We start from the raw sequence: 20,257 nt of genomic DNA, 5'->3' as shown, positions 1-20,257 counted from the left end.
GCTCCCCTCTTGGAGCCAGGGAGCCTTTTGTCTGCACTCTTCTGGGCTGTCTAGTGGTGACTCCGGCTTTCCCCTGGGCTTGCCTAGCGTGACACAGTCTACGGACTGCCTTTGATGAACAGGCTGTCAGCTCTGGGTTTCTTCATCCGAATACATGCTTCTCCAGATTCTTGTTGCTCGGGGTCATTTTTGGTTGAGCTTGTTTTGTTTTCCCCATACGTTGGCTATGTAAACCTGCTGAAAAAGGAAAATGTGTTTTCTGTTATTCCAGTCATAACACTAAGCCTTACAAGAGTTATGTCTTACAATTTGTAGCTATGCCATAGTTATAAGGTTCAGGAGGATGCTGAGAACTACTTTCTCTTGAACTGATTCCCCTCCCCCACAACGCACTAGCAGTTACCCTGAAGAACCCTATAGGAGGGCACTGCAAAATGTTTGTGGAAGGGATGGGGGATGGACAGTGTGGCACAGCAAGTTAAGTCCCCGCATCCCATGTGCGAGTGCCTGGTTTGTGTCTTGCCTATTCTAGGTTTCTGATCCACCTTCCTACTAATGCATGTAGGAGGTAGCAGATGATGGCCCAAGTGCTTGGGTTTTTGCCACCCATGTGGGAGACACAGATGGAGTTCTTAGCTCCTAGCTTTGGTTTGGCCCAGCCCTGACTGTTGTGGGCATCTGAGGAGTGAAACAGTAGATAGGAGGTCTCCATAAATTAATTAATTAATTAATTAAAACTTTTTAAAAAGTTTATAGAAAAGTAGAATTGAAAGATAAGGTTTTCTGGTACAAAAAATTTTGCCATCCTATTATTTTTGATAATATGCATTTTCCATCAGCCCTTTTGAAGAACTCTTGTATGCATGGATTGCAAAACTTTTTGCGGGATAAGTTTATCTTTTAATTCTGTTTTTCCATCAACGTTCTGAAGTTCTTCTGAAGCCTTCATAGAAACAGAAATAAAACAAAGGACAACAGAACTGGTATTCAGACCAGGACACAGACTGTTTGTTTGTTTTTTAATTACTTCCACATAGCTTGTCTGATTGATATTCATTGACATTCATAATTTGGAAAGTGTTTCCTTTTTATTCTAACTTTTTTTTGTTTGGGGCTATTGAGCTAACGTGTTGGTTTCCTTTAAACGTTTTCCAGTGTTTGCAGTTTTCCTTGTAGAGAATTTATCTTTTGAAGCACACTTAGTTACTTTTAAACTGTTGTGTTCCCATAGTTGGGTGAATCTAATAAAAAGCAGGCTATTTTTATTAACTGTGGGGTTTCACAAGTGTAGAGTGTTCCATTTTGATGCAAAGAGATATATAGCGGGATTTATTCAGGGAGTTCTTTACATTTATGCAAGTGTCAACAGTGAAGCAGCACACTTTTATACTGGTCATTCATACAAATGTGCTAAGCAAATGCTGGTACTAAGGCTGCGAGCTGAGTTTCCCCGCCAGCAGTGGTTCGACCTTATTTATAGAACAGCAGGTAAAGTCCTGTTTGTTCTTTCAGCTGTTTGCTTTTCTGACAGCAGTGCTGTTACAACAGACTTAGAATGTCTCAAGAAGCCAATGAAATTCTGTTTGTGTTTATAATTGCTAAAGAACAGCCTTGAATTATTAGCCTTCTTTTTTTTAGAATTGTAATTATAGCACATTGAATTTTGCACATTCATCTTATGACATTATTTATTAGAGTATTAGGAGATTACTAATTAAAAGTAATAGCACAGGGGCTGGCATTGTGGCGCAGCAGGTGGAGCCTGTGATGCTGGCATCCCATTTTGGAGCACCAATTAGAGCCCTGGCTGCTCTGTTTCTGATCCAGCTCCCAGCTAATGCACCCAACAAGCAGCAGACAGTGGGCCAGGTGCTTGGGCCCCTGCCACCCATGTGGGATACCTGGGTGGAGTTCTTGGCTCCTGGTTTGAACCTGGCCCAGCTGTTGTGGTCATTTGGGGAATGAATCAGTGGATGATGATCTCACTCTCTCTCTCTCTCCCCCTCTCCCTCTCCCTCTCTCTCTCTCCCCCTCACTCCCTCCCCCTCACTCCCTCACTCCCTCCCTCTCTCCCTCTCTCTGATGCTCTGCCTTTCAAATACTAAATAACATGAATCTTTTTAAAAGAAAAGATTGTGAAGAGGGAAACAGTTCTGACTGGGGTATTCAATCCGTATCAACTAGTGACAAGAGGGATTATGCTTTGTTAACTGTGAAAGGGAACTTTTAAGATGGCAGCAAAGGTCTAATTTGGTATACTCTGTTGAATTCTGTGTTTTGCTGTGGTAGAGGTCATGGCTCATTGATCATTCACACATCTGTTAACATATAGAGAATTAATAATTTTCCTGTTGACTTGTATATGTGCTAGACCTTAATGTGATGATCCTTTGGGGAAATTAAGATGAATTGAATTTATTTTTCTAGAATGGCATGGTTTCTATAAACCCCTCTGAATATGCATTTCAATGAATTCCCATTTCCATTTTATACCAAAAATAGATTAGGGAGCAAATTCCCTCTTTCTTAAAGACTGAATGGAAATCTGATTCGTATTTTAATAAGACAGCAGGAGGGAGGCCGTGGAGCAGGCCAGAGGGGCACGGATTCCACACGGTGTTCCACCTCCTAGTGGTCAGCTTCACAGCATCTACTCCCAGCTCCAGTGCAATGCAAGTTTCCAAAGGAAATGTTCCTAATTTTCCAGAGAGGGAATTTTTCATGAACTGAGAAATGACTTGCCTAGAGTTACAAATCTATTTGGTGGAGACTTAAGGAGGAGTCCAATTTCCTTTTCCTTAATCCTGCCCTGGGTAGAATTTCTCTTTTTTTTTTTTAATTTGTTTATTTGATTTACTTGAAAGGCACACACACAGGGGGAGAGAGAGAGAGAGAGAGAGGGAGAGAGGGAGAAAGAGAGAATATCTCCCATTTGCTGGTTCACTCCCTAAATGCCAGTAATAGGCAGAGCTGGTCAATATGAAGTTGGGAACATGGAACTAAATCCTGTCTCCCATGAGTGGCAGGGACCCAAGTACTTAAGCCATCATCTGCTGCGTCCCTGGGTGTAAAACACCAGGAAGCTGGAATCAGAGTGGAGTCAGGGCTTGAACTGAAACACTCTTGATATGAGATGCACGAATGCTAAGCTTCCCAGGTGGTATTTTATCTACTGCCAAAAGCCCATCCTCCATCCTGAAATTTCTGCTCGGTGTTTTTGTGCCATGTGGGTTTTGGTGTATTGACTTTCATTTCACAGTTAATAAGTGAACATATTAACAGTGCTTACAACACTGGGAATAAGGAGTGTAGTATGTTTGCCGTTAGTAATACTATTACTTCTCTATGATGAATCATCAGATCTGAGTTTCTTGAGCTTTCCAGTGATGACCCAAGCCCCCTCATAACCTCCCTCAGTCCTGCTCCAGCAAGTCCTTGGCCCTCACTCTGCTTAACACAGGAGTAGCTTCCAAAAAAACTGCCTCTGTGTGCCCTACAGAAATGCTGGTGTCACCTTGCCTAGGCAAGTGCTGCCTAAATCATCTAGAAGTCTCCTTGACAAATCAGAAACTCTCAAAGCATCAATGTCTTTGTTTTAATGGATAAATAGATAGTGGAAGTATTTTTCTGAGTCATGAGCTATATCAAGCCAGCTGGAGGGTTACTGAAATAAGCCCTGGGAAAAGAAAGTGTAAAGAACATAAAGAACATTAGTGACTGTTGGGCACATAGCTCATGTTCATGGTGATGTGAGGTTGGCCAGGCATCGTGTCCCAAGCTTTCCCACTCTTGGGTGACGTTATGCTCTGAATACGGCGCTGAGCCCTTTGTCTTTTCCTCATTTAATTGTTTTAATGACCTTATGGCTAGATGTACTTATCTCCATTTTAGGGGTGAAGAAATCAAGGCTGAAAGAGATCCAGGTACTTACTCCAAGTACTGTTAACTGCTAACTGAGAAAGCACCATTATAACCCAAGTCTGTTCATGCTGAAGTCTGAGCTTCTTACCTTCCTACCAAAACATGTTGCGTGGCTAATTGCAAATTTGTTCACATTCGGTTGCCTTCATTCTTCTCTTCTCGTGGAATCCACATCTTAAAAGTCCACTGTAGAATATGGACTTCTCAGGTCCTTACTTTCCTGCAAGTAAGTCTTTACTTTCCACCTGTGAAATGAGAGGGTTGTCAAAGATTTAAAAGCCTCTTCTGGCTCCAAGGTCGTGAAGCACCAACTGCTATCATCAGTAAGCAGATGTGTGCCTCCATCTCTTTCCTTCCAGAACAAATGTGAATTCTCTCCCTTTTGTGGATGACATAACCAGCAGATTATTGTGCCGATGTTATTATCCCTGATGTTAATACACCTCCTCAGAGCCATGGAAAGCTGTGCCTTAGACATGTGGGATCCAAGAGGATTCTGTGGCTATATCGCCCTCTCCTCTTTTCCCCCATCCCTTTCTCCCCCTCCTGTTTCTCTTTCCTCCTTGATGAGAAGGGAGACGTGATCAGAGCATTTTGGAGTTTGGAAACGATAATCTTACCTGTCTTCTATTTTCTGTTCTGGAAAGCACTCTTTGAAAGCAGAGTGCATTAGAAAGCTTGTTCGCTTGGTCCCCTTATGCAGCTGAACTCTCTCTGAGGGCTCTTCTGCCATGGAAGGGAGGAGAGGTGATCCTCCCCTTCTTGTCACTGTCTTCTTGGATAGCATCTCGTTCAGTTGCAAACAGGTCCCAGGAAGGGATGATTAAGTTGGGGAACCAGGTCGATGGTGGTATTGCCTTCCCCTTCTTTAAGCTTTCATAAAGCCCCTGGAAAGGTTAGCAGAGGATCCAGAATGGCTGATAGTTTCACTCATCTATCATTCCCCTGGACTCAGACTTTTAGCATTCAAAATACAGTTATCACATATTTTGAGAAAAATGCATGTAAATGCAGTTTGCCAGTTTCAGCTGTACAGTGCCGTGGCATTAGGTCAGTGCCCAGTGTTGTGCAGCCATCACTGACAAGTCTGCAGTGCCAGAACTGTTATGCCCTCTACCCCTCCAAATTCTAACCTGGTACATTAACCTCACAATGTTTTGTCCACAGTTCCTGGTAACCAGGACCTACTTGCTGTATCTCCATGCTCGAATTTACCTCCTGCAGATTTCTGATACAAATGGGAATCGTATAATATGTGGCCCTTATTGTCTGGCGTTTTTTTCAGCTAATCATTTTAAATAGGTATTTTACTATTTTTCTTTTTGCTGTTTTTGCCTTCCAATCACAAATGCTACCCAATTTCTTTGCCTCTTGAAATACCTTCTATAACATACAGAGAAGGAAAATAGATCTAAGTGAGGAAGGTATCTGGAAATAGGAGATGAAATAAAAGAGTTAGACATATTTCCATAATGACTTGTAAAACTGCCAATTGCAGATTTTTATTTTCTGCCCAGCTGGAAAGTCATTTAGTGTTAACGAGACATGTGAATTCTTAAATTATTCATTTAAAAATTTATTTTTGGCTATTTTAATTCATGACACTAAATCATTGTTTTGTAAAGGGTTAGGAGCATTTATGGAAGGCTGTGAGATCCAGAGAGGCTCCTGCATACCTGCTGGTGCTTCTTCCCAGGGGCCGTGGCAATGACTGTGCAGGGCTGAGCAGCCGGTTTTCACGTCCAGGCCATGGTGTGTGCAGGCTGGTTAACTTCACTTCCCCTGACTCCCTGTCTCCTGGAGGCATTGCCAGTGTTGGATTATGCCTTAAGAGAATAGATCTTTTGTGATCTGCGTTGACTCCTCTGGAGGACATTTCGAAATAGTCCTGTCCCCTGTCCGGACAGCCATCAGAGCATTCGTATGTGTCCCTGACAGCTGAGAACTGGAGAAAGAACATTTCAACCCTTCCATAGAGTGGGGAGGCCAAGGAGTATATATGGTGAAATCAAATTGCACACCCCAGGATTTCTCCCCCCACCCTCTGAGTTATCTAACATAATCAGCAGCCTCACAGGTCTTGCTTGTGGTATCTGTAATTACATTCATTTGTATGGGTGCCCAGGGAATTCCAGTGACCCGCCCTGTCAGTGGTTGACTGCAAACAGGAGCCTACTGGAAATTAAAGCATCATTTGGGCTCTTGCGTATTTCACATCATTAATCTTAAGCTTATGCACTGTTTGGATTTATTTTTTTCTTGCTTCTTTGAAGTTTAAAAAAATAGAGGTAAGCTAATAATTCTCAGGTCTACTGACCCTTTTATATAAGCACTTTTAAAAATATGCTCCTGGAAAGAAACACCCCCCCCCACACACACACACAAACACACCTACATACATACACACAGAGCAATCATGATATAGAGGAATACATGGATGAATCCACTGGAAATAGAAATGATTTCTAAACCTGTGTTTCCGCAAGAAACCCAAAGCATTTTCCCTCTTTTTCCTCTTTCAGTATTTTTTTTTTTCCTCCAGACTTAGAATCCTGTGGGTAAGCTTCTTCCACTGACTGACTGACTGCATGATTAGGTGGATTAATTAGCACTTATCCTATAGCTGTAAGAAATTGATGCATACAGTGTGGACTCACAGTCTCTGCCAGATCTCTTAACAAGAAACTATGGGGGTTCCGCGGCTGGCCCTCAGACATTTTCACCAATTAAACATATTGCTGCTGCTTCCCCAGTGGAATACCGAACGGGTGACTGGAGCTGTGTTGGGTGATCTAAGTGGATGGACTGTATTAATAATTGCAAATGAATGTGACGACAACTGTTGCAAAATATTGGATGCCAGAGACCTGTCATTGGGGTGTCCTTTCAAAGGAAAGAAAACCAACCAAAGGCCAGCAGTACTAATTCCCTAGAAGGCCCCCCCAAGGGAATCCCTGGATCGCCACACGGGCCGCACTCTTGATGTCGCCATTAGCTTAGTTGGTGACTCCTGTTGGAAGAAAAGAACTCATTGGGTGGGGGGTGGGGGGGCAGTGACAGCCCTTTGCTGTCACAGGACTTGACTCACATCTCAAGTCAGACACGTAAGTTGTCTGAAGCAAGGACCTAAGGGAGCGAAAGCCACACTGGGACCTTGTGGGTGACTCACACGGATCCCATCCCTCAGATGCCCCCAGCTGCAATCCTGGGCTTCGTTCCCTTAATAATCTATGTGAGGAGGAATTAATAATCCTCACGTGTTGTCCTCTAAAGTGACTCGGCCGTAATATTATTAAAGGTACTCCAGCCTGAGACATCGGTTGGGTCCCCTTCTGCTCAGAGGCTGGAGAGCGCTGCTCCCCACGCACTCGAGGTCAGGGGGCGCAGTCAGAAGCCCACGCGGAAGCAGTTGGAAGGCTGTGGCATTCTGCCTTCAGATAAAGTCCCCTGCTGGATGTTTTCTGGGTAGGTGTCTAATATAGTAATATATTTATAATTGGATTTTAATTGCAATCTGATTTTCGTGTGTGTGTGTATGTGTGTGTGTTTCAGTTTGCCACTACCAGAAGGACAATGCTCCAAATGAAATTATACAGTACCTCTCCCAGGGCAATTTGTTCTCTGCCAAAAATATATTGGAAGAATAAAATGCATGCAGTGTTGTTTGCCTTCGTTTGTCGACTTAACAGCCTTCATTGTTGTCTTCTTTGGTGGTTTGTTTTGCTCTCTGGTTCACCCCAGCAGCACAAAATGATGGAGAGAGTGCAGGATGGGCTGTATTGGATCCAGTTCTAGTCATGGCTTTGAGTCCCTGGGCAATTACTTACCGGCTGGAACTTTCGGTTTTCTCATCTGTAAAATGGGCATAGCAGTATCCATCAGGTGTGGGCGAGAGGGTGCTGTCTTGATTACATATGTAGGATAAGCCACAAAGAGTACCTGGTATCTAGAATAGGAGCTGAAAAATTATTAATTTGTTCATTATAATTCTTTGAATATTGATAATTTTCTCACTTAATGCTCTTCATTGTCCCTGCATATTAGTCATTTAGAAAACAAAGACAGAAGACAGAGGAGATGTTGGTCAAAGGGTATATGGTTTTAGGTAGGGTGAAAAAGTACTGGATAGCCATTGTAGACCATGGTGCCCACTGTTAATCAGAATGTACTAGAAAATTGACAATTGCTAGTGGAGTAGATTTGGAATGTTCTTGCCACACACACACACAAAAGGAGACACATGTAGATGATGTATATGTTAATAAGCTTGATTTAATTATTGTGCAATATATACAGATACCAAAACATCACGTGGGACATTCTCAGTGTATATAATTTTTATATGTCAAATAGTCTTTAATACTGCTGAGGCAGCATCCGGAAGCCTTTGTTGATTAGAGCATGTGAAGTGTCAAGCTTCACAGGCTGCTAATATGAGCTAAGCTTAGTTCTTAAAATTTTTTTTAATAAGAGATCTTCCATCTGGCAGTTGATTCCCCAAATGCCTGCAACAGCTGGGGCTAGGCCAGAGCTGGAGCTAAGATCCAGGAACTCAATGCAGGATTCCCTGCGCGGTGACAGGGACCCACCTTTCCTAAGCATCACCTGTTGCCTGCCAGTGTGCACGGTAGTGGGAACCCAGCGTTGAATCCAGGCACTCTGATAAGAGATGAGGGCGTTTTACCTGCTAGGCCAAACACCTGCCCCTGGTTAATTCTTTATAGCTGCAGAAGAAGGGCTTTCTAAAGTCACCAAAAATCATGTCAGCACTCGTTATCCAGTGGTCCAACTCTGATTTCATGTCAAAGGAGATTTTAAAGAGATCACAACATCGCTAGCGCTGTCGGCTGGTATTGTAATGCCGTGTTTGCCTTCTGGACCCGGTGCCACCGTTCCCGGGGCTATTACAATGCTGCTTGCAGGAAATGTGGTGTTTTACTACCTTTTAGCTAATTGATTTTTCAGATTGGACTGGTGGAACTGATTTTTTTTTTTTTTCAACTCAGAAGCATTTGAAGCCAGGGCTTTAATGGAAAGCAGGAATTTTAGGTTCATTCCGGGTAGCACTTCTGATATAAAACTGGGGGGAGAAAGGGAAAGCACAGAGCAAGCAGCAGAATGATAACAGCATATGCTAAAGAAAGGCATCAGAGGCATTTTCAGTTTGAAAAGGCAGCCCATTCATAGAGATTCCATTGAGATAGTCCAATAAAGAGACATTTACCATCTAATTCTTACAGAAGGAGATATTTGGGTTCAAATGATCTCGCAGCATGCTTCCTATGATCTAAACCTTCAGTGTGGTTTGATGTATCATTGGAATAAGCACAAGTTCAACAGAATTAGATTTCTGTGTCATTCATTTGGACACCATTGTGCTGTTGGTGTTAAAGAGTAGTATAGCCAAATTTTGTAATCTAACAGCACTAGGAAATAAAGTAGCTGCTCTGCATGCAAACAATAGCAACAACCCTTGATTCTGTTGTTTCGTAAAAAGCCCTCTATCCAAAACGTTAAGCTGAACCACCAAACGCCATTTACAGAAATACATGCAGAGTACTTATTGGTGAGTTTTGTAGCATCCTCGTCCCTTTTGTCCTCACAAGATGTGGTTGTGACAATAATGTGATAATTGGTTTTTGATATGACAGTTAATGTTAAGAAATGTAAAAGATGATAGTAAAATAAAAGGCAGCTTTAATGGTGGGCATTGTGATAGCTGGTTAAGCTGTCACCTGTGACTCTAGCATCCCATATGAGCGCAAGTTCGAGACCCAGCTGCTCCACTTCTAATATAGCTCCCTGCTAATGCTCCTGGGAAAGCAGCAGAAGATGGCCCAAGTCTTTGGGCCCCTGCACCCACTCTGAGACTGGGAGGAAGCTCCTGGCTCCTGGCTTTGGCCTGGCCCAGGCCTGGCCATTGTGGACATTTGTGGAGGGAACCAGTAAATGGAAAATCTCTCTCTTTCTCTCTCTCTTTGTAACTCTGCCTTTCAAATAAATAAATAAATCTTTATATAAAAAAGAAGAAAAGACACGTTTATGTCTTATAGCCAGTTTATTCTCAGTACCAGTGCTCAATGCTGCTAATATTGGAAGGGTTGACAATGATAAAATTTCCAAAAATTTTAGGGGCTGGTGCTGTGGTATACCAGGTAAATCTACCACCTGCAGTGCCAGCATACCATACTAGCACCAGTTCAAGTCCCAGCTGCTCCACTTCCAATCCAGCTCTCTGCAAATGCCCCTGGGAAAGCAGCGGAAGATGGCCCAAGCCTTGGACCCAGGCATCCACATGGAAAACTCAGAAGAAACTCTTGGTTCCTGGCTTCGAATTGGCTCAGCTCCAGCCATTGCAGCCATTTGGGGAGTGAACCAGTGGGTGGAAGATCTCTCTCACCCTGCCTCTCTGTAACTCTTCCTTCCAAACAAATAAATAAATATTAAAAAAGATTTATTTATTTATGTTGAAAGTCAGAGGGGATCTTCCATCTGCTGGTTCACTCCCCACCTGGCTGCAAAGGCCAGTGCAAGGAAGGTTAAAGCCAAGAGCCAGAAGCTTCTTCTGGGACTCTCATGTGGGTGGCCCAAGCCTGCTTTTCCCAGGCCATTAGGAGGGAGCTTGCTAGGAAGTGGAGCAGCCAGGATGGGAACCAGTGCCCATACAGGATGCTGACGTTGCAGGTGGTGGCCTTACCTGCTGCACCATAAGCTGGCCCTAGAGTGGGTTCCTGATGAAAGGATGAGCTTGCCCTCCTTCCTCGTGCCTTCTCACACCCGTGGGATGCCTTATGCCAGGTTGTGATGTGGCACAAAGGGGCTCAGCAGACACGACCCCTTGATCTTGGACTGGTAACCTCCAGAACCATGAGCCAAATACACATGGATTATGGAGTTTCCCCGGTCCATGGTCTTCTGTTACAGCAACTCAGGACAGACCAGGACACAGCCCTTTAAACAGAATTGGTAACAGGATAGCTACCCTGATAGCCGCCACATGTGAGAAGCCTCACGGTGTCAGCCTATAAGCGTTGCGATCACGGAAGGTTCTGGAATATAAAGAGGAACCAATGAGGAGCTTTAGGGCTTCTTTGTCCAGATTTCGGCTTTTGAATTCTATTTCCTTTGTTTTAAAATCTAATTCAAAAATAAGCAAATGCCCCATGGGTTAGATAACTCCTGTTAGCATCCTCTCCTTTGGTTAGGTGGATTTGAGAAATAAACCTATTTGTCTAGTCCAAACTTGGACCAAACATTAGATTTTCATTTGCCTTCAGATTGATTTGCTGGTTAACCCAGAGTATTACCAAGTGGCTCTAGGGGGCTTCCATCAGATGAGGTGACACTAAACCTTTTCCCTTCTTTTATGGCTTCTGGATATTTAGACATAGAATATATTTTATTTACTTTTGAGAATTGTATGTCTAGAGATGTATTAGATGAAAAAAAATCTTTTATTGATTTTTCTTTTGAGATACAGGGATTCACTGCTTAAATGGTCCTTAGACACACCCACAAGAGGCACTGTTTGCAAGTACCTATTTAAGAATATTGGGGCCAGCATTATGGCATGCATACTAGGTAAAGCTCCTAATCTGTGATGCTGGCATCCCATATGGGATGCTGGTTTGTGTCCTGGCTGCTCCATTTCTCATCCAGCTCCCTGCCAATGGCCTGGGAAAAGCAGCAGAAGGGGGCCCAAGTGCTTGGACCCCTGCACCCATGTGGGAGACCCAGAAGAAGCTCCTGGCTGCTGGCTTTGGATCAGCCCAGCTCCAGTGGTAGCAGCCATCTGGGGAGTGAACCAATGGATGAAAGACCTCTTTATCTTTCTTGCTCGATTGCTCTCTCTCTGTAACTCTGACTTTCAAATAAATAACTAAATCTTAAAATAAAAAAATTTTGAAAATTCTATGGATCCTCGCCCACAAATCACAGATTATTTCCTTTGCTTCTCCTTATGTCCCCCGCCTCCCCCAAGGATTGGTAGGAATGAGTGGTGTAGGAGAAGATAACGCTATTGCCTGCCACAGCTTAGATGCTGGAAAGAATGCACAAAGATTACAAGGGAATAAAACCAGGGAAGGGTCATGGAGTCAGGCCAGGTTGGAATGGAAAGTTCACAGCCATCCTGTGAAGTGTGCTCTCCTTGTCTGATGGAGAATCCGAGGCCCAGAGAGAGGCTCCTACGCAGCCAGACCCAGGTTAGGACCGAGATTTTATTACTCCGAGGTGGGATCTGAAAAGGAAAGGAATTAGGGAAAAGTTATGGTGCGAAAAAGCAAAGGGGTGGTCCCAAGTGACTGAATAAATAAGCACCAGGCCTGGCTTCTAAAACATTGCCCATGATCAGAAACTGTAGGTTTATTCTTCTCTTGAGATTCCCTGGCTAGAAAGCTGTGTTCAGGCTCAGCCGTCTTTGGCTGTGGGTCTTTCTGGGCTGTCTTCTGAGAAGGCAGGCTCTTTAGGCCGACCCCACTGCCCGCCCTTCCAGAGGTATCAGCATGAAGCAGGGCCCTGGCCTCCCCCGCTGCCTCCAAGTGCATCCATTTTGTTCCTGCCTGGAGTTCGGCCACAGTCAGGATCTGAGTGTAGAGGAAACAAAACCGACCAGCATGAATTATTATAAGCTTGTCCCCACTAGAATATAAAAATAGTATTTTCCTAGTGTTTGCATTATCTCTGAGCCCTGATAAGGGAATTGCTCAAAGGGAAAGCAACTGATACCTATATGGCAGGGGTGCCAGCTGCCTACTGGGCTGAGAGGCGGGAGGCCGGCCCCGGGGAGCAGAGGGCGAGATCCACTTTGAAGGGAATGAGTGTTGCTGGTGTGGTGCTGTGTGCTGGGGGCTAGCAAGCTTCCCGTAGGCCTCCGGTGGCTGTTCTCCCGGACTAGAGCAAGTGTGGGGCCTGAGAAGTACTTGATGTAGTTGAATAAACAGACTTCAGGACGTGGATCTTTCTTCCAGGAGTGGATCATTCTGTTTATCTAGTGGCCCCCAGCATGCTGGGAGTGGCCACTGTGGTCACACTCTCCCCGTCTTCCTTTAGGGCCAGAGGGCATTTCGGGTTGGAGGCACACAGGGAAGTCTGGCTGAGGTCCAGGCTACCACGTATGTCCCAGACTTGCCTACTTGTTAGCATCACCTGGGCGGGCAGGCCAGGAGCAGCTCAGAATCCCAGCACTGAGCCCCCCACTGTCCCTGAGGGGGTTGGAGAGCCTGAGCCTCAGTGTTCTTTAAGACCACCTAGCAGGTTGGGTGTTGATAACATCATTCACAGGCCCTCCAAAATGATCAACTTACAAATCAGCAGGCTTCAGATTGGTGGCATTGTGAGTACCACCTGTAGTTGTTCCCAGGCCTAACATGGCCCTTGGGCCAGACACGCCCTGACTGTGGAGTGGGGCTTTCAGTATAGTCACAGAACCAGTGACCTGGAATGGCTTCACTCTGCAGAGAGTTTTATGTAAGGAATTTGAAGGGAGTGGCCCAGGTAACTCTTCAGGGGGTTTTCATTGTACCCTAGACTGGATCAGACCCCTGGCTTAGTGCAGGGGATGGAAGAGGGGGTGAGACACGATGGTGGGTGCCCTTTGATTGTTATTCTTTCATTATCCTGCAGTTATTTGCAGGATTTGACTGCTGTGCTTTGAGGTACCTCGGTCTGTGAGTCGTTGAAAGCTCCATTTCCCTTTGCTCCCCCTTTTCCCATTAATCCAGCCTTTGGTGTATTAAGAAAATTCCTCATTGTCCGTGGAGGGTGTGCCATCCCCCCTGAGAGCTGAGACAGGAGAGTGAAGCCTGGGGAAAGAAGTTGCATCAAGAGTCGATTAAAGCCCCAGCCTTCTGACCTCCAATCATGAGTTCCTGGCCCTGGGAAATAGCTCTTTAATGGGCTGCAGGCCATAAAGCAACAAGGTTGAAATTGAGGTTACATTAAAGCCTAATTTTCTTATGAGGAAAAATGTGCAAATGAATATGAAAGTGATGTACCTTTGTAATATAGCTTCTCGCCTGTGCCCAAACAGCCTCAGCCTTTTGTCTGCATTTTCTCTGTACAGCCTGTGCCTAGAGCTGCCCGCATAGATTTCACTCTGTGTTGCATGGGCAACACAGCCTATCTGGACAAATGAAACCTGGTACAGGTGAGGGTGTTGGCCTGCTACCTGCATACCTGGCACAGGCAGTTTTCTGGGTATCAGAGAAAGTATTCAGATACCTGCTTGAAGATCTGGCCCTTACTGACTATGTAAGCTTAAGGAAAAGTAAACAAGAAAAAAAATGAGGCTACTGAACCTACTGGCCTCAGTGTTTTCATCTGATGAAAAGGTATTTCAGGAGCTCATAGCTGGGAACAGACTGGAGCTATTATAGAGCTGTGTATATAAAACAGGTGCTGTGGCTTTGGCACTTCTGCCATGAAGCCAGTGGAACTTAAGGCACCTGAGTCCTGGTGTCCTTAATTGCAAAATCCGGAATTGGCCCCTGACTGCCTTCCTGCCAGATTGGTCTTGGGATTTTTGTTTGTCGAATTCCTTTCTGTAGTAAGCCATGGAGCCTTTGACAGTAATGTAAATTAGAAATCTGTTATCCAAAAGATGTAATAAATACGAAGGTGAAAGAAACCTCTGGAATTGGGAGTAGACTCTTTAAAACACGCTGGAGCCCTGCGATTCTTGTGTCTGGATTCCAAGGGAGACACAGGGGACGTGCGGTTTTCCAAGGCTGTCTTTTTTTTTTTTTTTTTTTTTGGACAGGCAGAGTTAGACAGTGAGAGAGAGAGAGACAGAGAGAAAGGTCTTCCTTCCTTTGGTTCACCCCCAAAATGGCCGCTCGGTGCGCTGCGCTGATCTAAAGTCAGGAACCAGGTGCTTCCTCCTGGTCTCCCATGCACGTGCAGGGCCCAAGCACTTGGGCCATCCTCCACTGCCTTCCCAGGCCAGAGCAGAGAGCTGGACTGGAAGATAGCAACCAGGACAGAATCCGGCACCCCAACCGGGACTAGAACCCGGGGTGCCGGTGCCGCAGGTGGAGGATTAGCCTAGTGAGCCGCAGCGCCGGCCCCAAGGCTTTCTTCCAATGCTTCTCTTTGTTCCCAGTCCCTGCCCCAATGGCGGCGAGCCCCCTCCAGTGCCTATTGTGAGACTGTAGAAGCGATGTGGGCAGAGAAGGAAGAACATCGTCCCCAAGCTTTCAGCTCCGACGCAGAGCCTGGCTTACCAAAGGGGTTCTCTGAGAACCGCTGAGACGCCAGCAGAAGCACTGTTGACCCTTCGGCAGGCAGCCAGAGAGATGATCCAGAAACACCAAGTGAATGCTTTTCCTCTTACATGCAGCCCTTATTTCCCTGGTGTTTGCAGGCAGTATTAGCCTTTATGCTTAAGCAGCCCGTGGTATATTGTCCAGGATGGCACGCACACTGGATGGATGGCATTATGCTCTTATCACTTCTAATGGCACAGTTGTTTTCATAACCTGCGGTGTGGATGTGGGTGCTTATAATCGCTTCGACTTGGGCCCTTTTTTGCTAAGGAGTCATCTTTTCCTCGGCAGCTACATTGCTGAGGGCTTTGAGGATTTCTGTAATGCCGTCACTGCACGGGTATGTGTTCGGAATTGTCATTTTCTGCTTTTGTGCAGTTTCTCTTGTTCCTGTGAGCTTCATTACCTGCTCATGAAGAATGGGCCTCTTGGCAAGTCGGGGTAGCAGGCAGCCCCAGCGATGCCCGGAGTCTTGTTAGGAGGGCATTTCTTCTTGCCCTTGGCATGACAGATTTGAGATTCCGGTGCAGACTGAAGCTGAAACGAATTGCTGAGATGAGACCCCACAGACAGAGATACACGCAAGTGGCTGAGGGTTTCAAGGGGGCAACTTAATCATTGCTGACTCCAGGCTTGCTGGTTTGCAGATTTGCACATTCCTGCAGGAGCAAAAGCTCCCTCCTCGAGAAGTCCGGAGAACTTGAGTCGGAGTGGCCAGTGGGCTGCCGTGGTCACGGATGATGGTCAGTGATTTATTCCCTTCAGAAGGGATGCTTGGATCTCCCAGGAGAAATACAATCACCACACTGCACACAGCCACAGCTCTGCTTCCTACTGTGTGTGCCCTTGGGCTGGAGAGTAACCTCTCTGAGGTTCGGCTTTCTCATCTGTGCAATAGGCTTGTTAGAGCTCAAGTTCATTGTGTAGGTTGGTGATAAGGACGAGAAGGGATGCTTGTTTAGAATCCCTGATACATTGCAGTTATTGTTACCAGTTTCTCCATGGCACAGAGTAGAATAGAAGACTTTGAGTTCTACTAGCAAGGTATTTGGCCGGGGTAGGTGTTTGGATCAGTGGTTGCGATGCCACCTGGGATGCTCACAGCCTGTTTGGAGTTCCTGGGTTTGGACTTGGCTCTGCTCCCAAGTCTAGCTTCCTGCTGATGTGCACCCCAGGAGACAGTAGGTGTGGGAGACCCAGATGGAGTTCCTGACTTTTATTTGGTCCTGCCCCAGCTATTGTGGGCATTTGGGGAGCAAACCAGAGATCAATTGATCTCTCTCTTTCTCTTCCTTCTTTCAAATAAATTGTTCAAAAACCTTTTTAGAAAATATTTTTAAAATGTGGGGAGTTTTAAATGTGGGTTATTTTGTTCATGACTTTTTTTTATGAGGGAAATGCTTGAAAAAGTGACTGCTATTCCTGTTCTGGGAGGGCTAACGTCACCCTTGAAGGGAGCGTGAAGGAAGGAAAATGTGAGTGCCACCCCCACCCCCACCCCCCCAGTTCCTGAGTTGACCCCTCCAACCTCTGGCTCAGGCACATTCTTGTCTGAGTCTCTGGGCCCTGTGCCTGAATGTCATTGTCTGTAAATGGAGATATGTAGTCCTTTGGTTTTACGTCCATGATAGATGCAAACAAGGTTAAGAAAATCAGCTATAATAGAATCTTGACAAACCCTTTTCCAAAGCATATTGGGATGTTTTCCTTAATAGGCAAAGACTCCGAAGAATTCATGCAGGATGTTGTAGCTTTCCATCTCCTACCACAGGAACCATGCCCATACCGACTGTTCTGTGCTACAGTCCATGGGACCCTTTGCCAGGCTTCATCTCAGCTGCCATATGACACCCAAACATGGAGACTGGGTGGGCCTTTTAAAAAGTATTTGTTTACTTGAAACACAAAGATATAGAGAGAACAACAGAGAGACTGCTCCACCCCCTGGCTCACTCTAAATGCCCACAACAACCAGGGCTGGGCTGGGCCAAAGCCAGGAGACTAGAACTCAGTCTGAGTCTACTCCCATGGATGGCAGGAACCCAACTACTTGAGCCATCCCCTGCTGTCTCCCAGGTGCACATTAGCAGGAAGCCGGATGGGAAGCAGAGCTGGGACAGGAACCCAGGGATTTCAGTATGGAATGTGGGTGTCCCAATTAGTGACTTCACTGATCTGCCAGATGCCCATAGCAGGGCAGGTGTTGTGACCCAGTGGAGGCATCACCTTCATTAAGGAATCTGAAAACTGATAGTCACACACTCCCCCTTTTCTTTCCTGTTACCCTCTGCCTGTCTTCATCAGCGCAGCTAGCCTGTCTTTGGCTCCCACAGTATAGAGATTGCATTGTAGCCTTTCTCTTTCACCGTGTCCAGCACAGAATCTTGTCGAACCTGTCAAACTCAGCATCTTTGCTGAATGAAAGAATGAACAAAAGAAAGAATCAGACTGTGCAGATACCAGGTCGAGGAAGGGGTAGATAGAACCCAGGTATCGTGAATCTGAGCAATTTGAAGACATTTCACCTAATTCTTTTATATGTTTCTCAACCTGTTTTATTGTGGACTTCTGAAATTTTTTTATGTTAATGTGTGTTTACTTTTTATTTTTTGAAAGATTTTTATTTATTTATTTCAGAGGAAGAGCTACAGACAGAGACAGGGAAAGACAGACAGGTCTTCATCTGCTGGTTCATTTCCCAAGTGGCCACAGTGGCTGGAGCTGGACCACTCCGAAGCCAGGAGCCAAGAGCTTCCTCCGGGTCTCCCACACGGGTGCAGGGACCCAAGGACTTGGGCCATCTTCTACTGCTTTTCAGGCCATCAGCCGAGAGCTGGATCAGAAGAGGAGCAGCCGGGACACGAACCAGTGCCCATAAGGGATGCCAGCACAGCAGGTGGATGCTTAACCTACTATACCACAGCACCAGCCCCAATGTTTGTTTATTGTTGGTGTATTTTAAAGCACCAAAAATTAAGAATACTATATTCTTACTTTGATAAATTACTTCCAAATAAAAAATTGGAATTTCAGAAGTCTCAGTACAGTAGCTAAAATGAAATTACTAACTCATTTTCTCTCATCAGGGAATAATTTTGAGAGATTCAAGTAATTTCAAAACCCAACTTTTCAGTGTCTGAGAGAGAATTCCTCCAAAGCATGTTGCAGTCAGAACAATTGTATGCAGCATAGGAGGTGAAGCCATAGCACTTCTCTTTCAAATTAAAGTTTGCAATTTCTATAAATGAGAAAAGGTTGAGCACTTGATGGCAACATATTTTTAGCAAAATAGAGTTTACTTTGGAAGGTACTTGGGCCTATTGTATTATATTAATATTGATATGCAACACATTCAGCAATGTACAGGAATAGAGAGCCTGAGGTAAGGTAAAGAACTCTTTATGTCTCCATGTTAAAATGGAGAAAAGCCTGCAAATGTGAACTTAACCAAATCATGCTGGATAAACAACTAGGAAAACACAGCCTTCCAATGGTTTCCGCATGGATTTACCCACAGTCATTAACTGAATCTTTGGGCCTGCAATCCAGTTGAGTTCTGTTTTGTTTTAATCGGATTTGTTGGCTCAAGCAGTTTATGTTTTTTATTTTTTTAATGTAACTGAACAACCAGCTGCTTTTCTGAGAATTACCCATCTATGAAAAAAAAGTGGCACCATTAACATTTATGAGAAACAGACTTAACATTATCATAAATTATACAGTAAACTATCTTGGCCTCAGATTGAAAGGTGTGTGTTTGTCTTTGAAGCTGATGTATTTTGACAGCACACCAGGAGGCAGCTCACTCTGAATAATGGGCAAGATGAGAGCCTAGGAGGAAAGAAATCACTCCCTTAAGTGAGCATAAACGAGATAGGGGGTAAATGAACTTCCCCACCTGGACACATTGCAATTTTAGAAGCATTGATCACAGTAGAAGTTGGTGCTAGCAGCAACCTAGGAGCCCGGTAGGTCTATCTTTTCTGTTCACAAATGCAAAATCTGAGACCAAAAAGAAATGTCGGCTTCAGCCAGTGTTTCAAGGGTGGGAGCAGGAGCAGAACTTATCCCCAAGGCCCGGAGGCCAGCTCTTGGAGACTGGGGAACCGTAGTTACACCTCTGTCCTGTGCTTCCTGTTCTGTGGAAAGAGCTCAGTGTTTGTCCTTTCCTGGTTGAAAAATCCCACATGTCCATGAAATTTGTGGTCCCCCACAGGGTGGTTTCTCTGTTTGGGGACCTTGTCGAATGAGTTGGCCTCAGTGGAATGGCTGCTTGGTTGAGGACCAGTGACTGTCACTGGGCTGCGAGGAGCTTAAGACAAGAGGAAAATGGGAGGCCCTTCAGCTGCTGCTCTTCTCTTCTGGGCTCACAGTGGGTGCCACTTCCAGCCGGCGGTGCTCAGAGCCAGAGTCGCACCTCAGTTCCTAACCCTGGGGCCACAGTGGGTCTGGGGACCTGCTCAGGAGTCACCTCTTGGCTGTGTCAATTTACTGACATCCCCATGGACGGTGTCTTCCTTCCGCTGCCACGTCTCTTTCTCCTGAGTGATGATCCTATAATTACAACTCATCTTACCCAGCATCGTGGCTCTGCTTATCCTCCATCAAGGACAAAGTTATTTTTTTGATTTTAGGTTTTTGCTTTTCTGGTTTTTTTGTTTTAAGTGTTGAAGAGGGTAGGCATTTAGTGTAGCTGTTAAGATGCTGTTTGGGACATCCATGTCCCGTATCAGAGAGCCTGGTTTGAGTCTTAGCTCTGCTGCAGTTCTAGCTTGTTGCTACTGTGCGCCCTGGGAGGCAGCAGATGATGTCTCATCCCTGCTGCCCAGTTGGAGACCCAGACTGAGTTTGGGGCTCCTGGCTTTGGCCTGGCCCTGCCCTGACCTTTGCAGGTGTTTGTGAGAGTGAACCAGCAGACCGATAGGAGATCTCTGTCTCTTTTTGTCTTTCAACTACGTCAAATATAATTTTTTTAACCAAATGTTGAAGGGTGATGGACAGTGGTTTGCTGTGAGTCACCTCAATTGTCTGGGCTACAAAGGCTCTTTGGTAACAGGGCCCTCGGACACTAA

General features: G+C 45.2%; 1 protein-coding gene across 3 annotated transcripts in view; it reads left to right on the top strand.

Annotated features, from left to right (window-relative positions):
- The window catches only part of RORA (RAR related orphan receptor A), a 760,993-nt gene that overhangs the window by 103,092 nt on the left and 637,644 nt on the right, over positions 1–20,257 (top strand). The window contains exon 1 of one of the 3 annotated variants that reach the window (XM_089310499.1): positions 1–20,257. This exon is cut by the window's left edge and continues 40,993 nt beyond it; it is cut by the window's right edge and continues 13,341 nt beyond it. The exons of the other annotated variants lie outside the window; for them this stretch is intronic. The gene's annotated coding sequence lies outside the window, so the exon portion shown is untranslated. 3 annotated transcript variants of the gene reach the window in all.

The sequence above is a fragment of the Oryctolagus cuniculus genome, chromosome 12 (genome assembly GCF_051225735.1).
Source record: "Oryctolagus cuniculus isolate XC-2025 breed Fujian yellow rabbit chromosome 12, ASM5122573v1, whole genome shotgun sequence".
In the NCBI taxonomy this organism is placed as follows: Eukaryota; Metazoa; Chordata; class Mammalia; order Lagomorpha; family Leporidae; genus Oryctolagus; species Oryctolagus cuniculus.
This window is presented reverse-complemented; position numbering and strand designations above follow the sequence as displayed.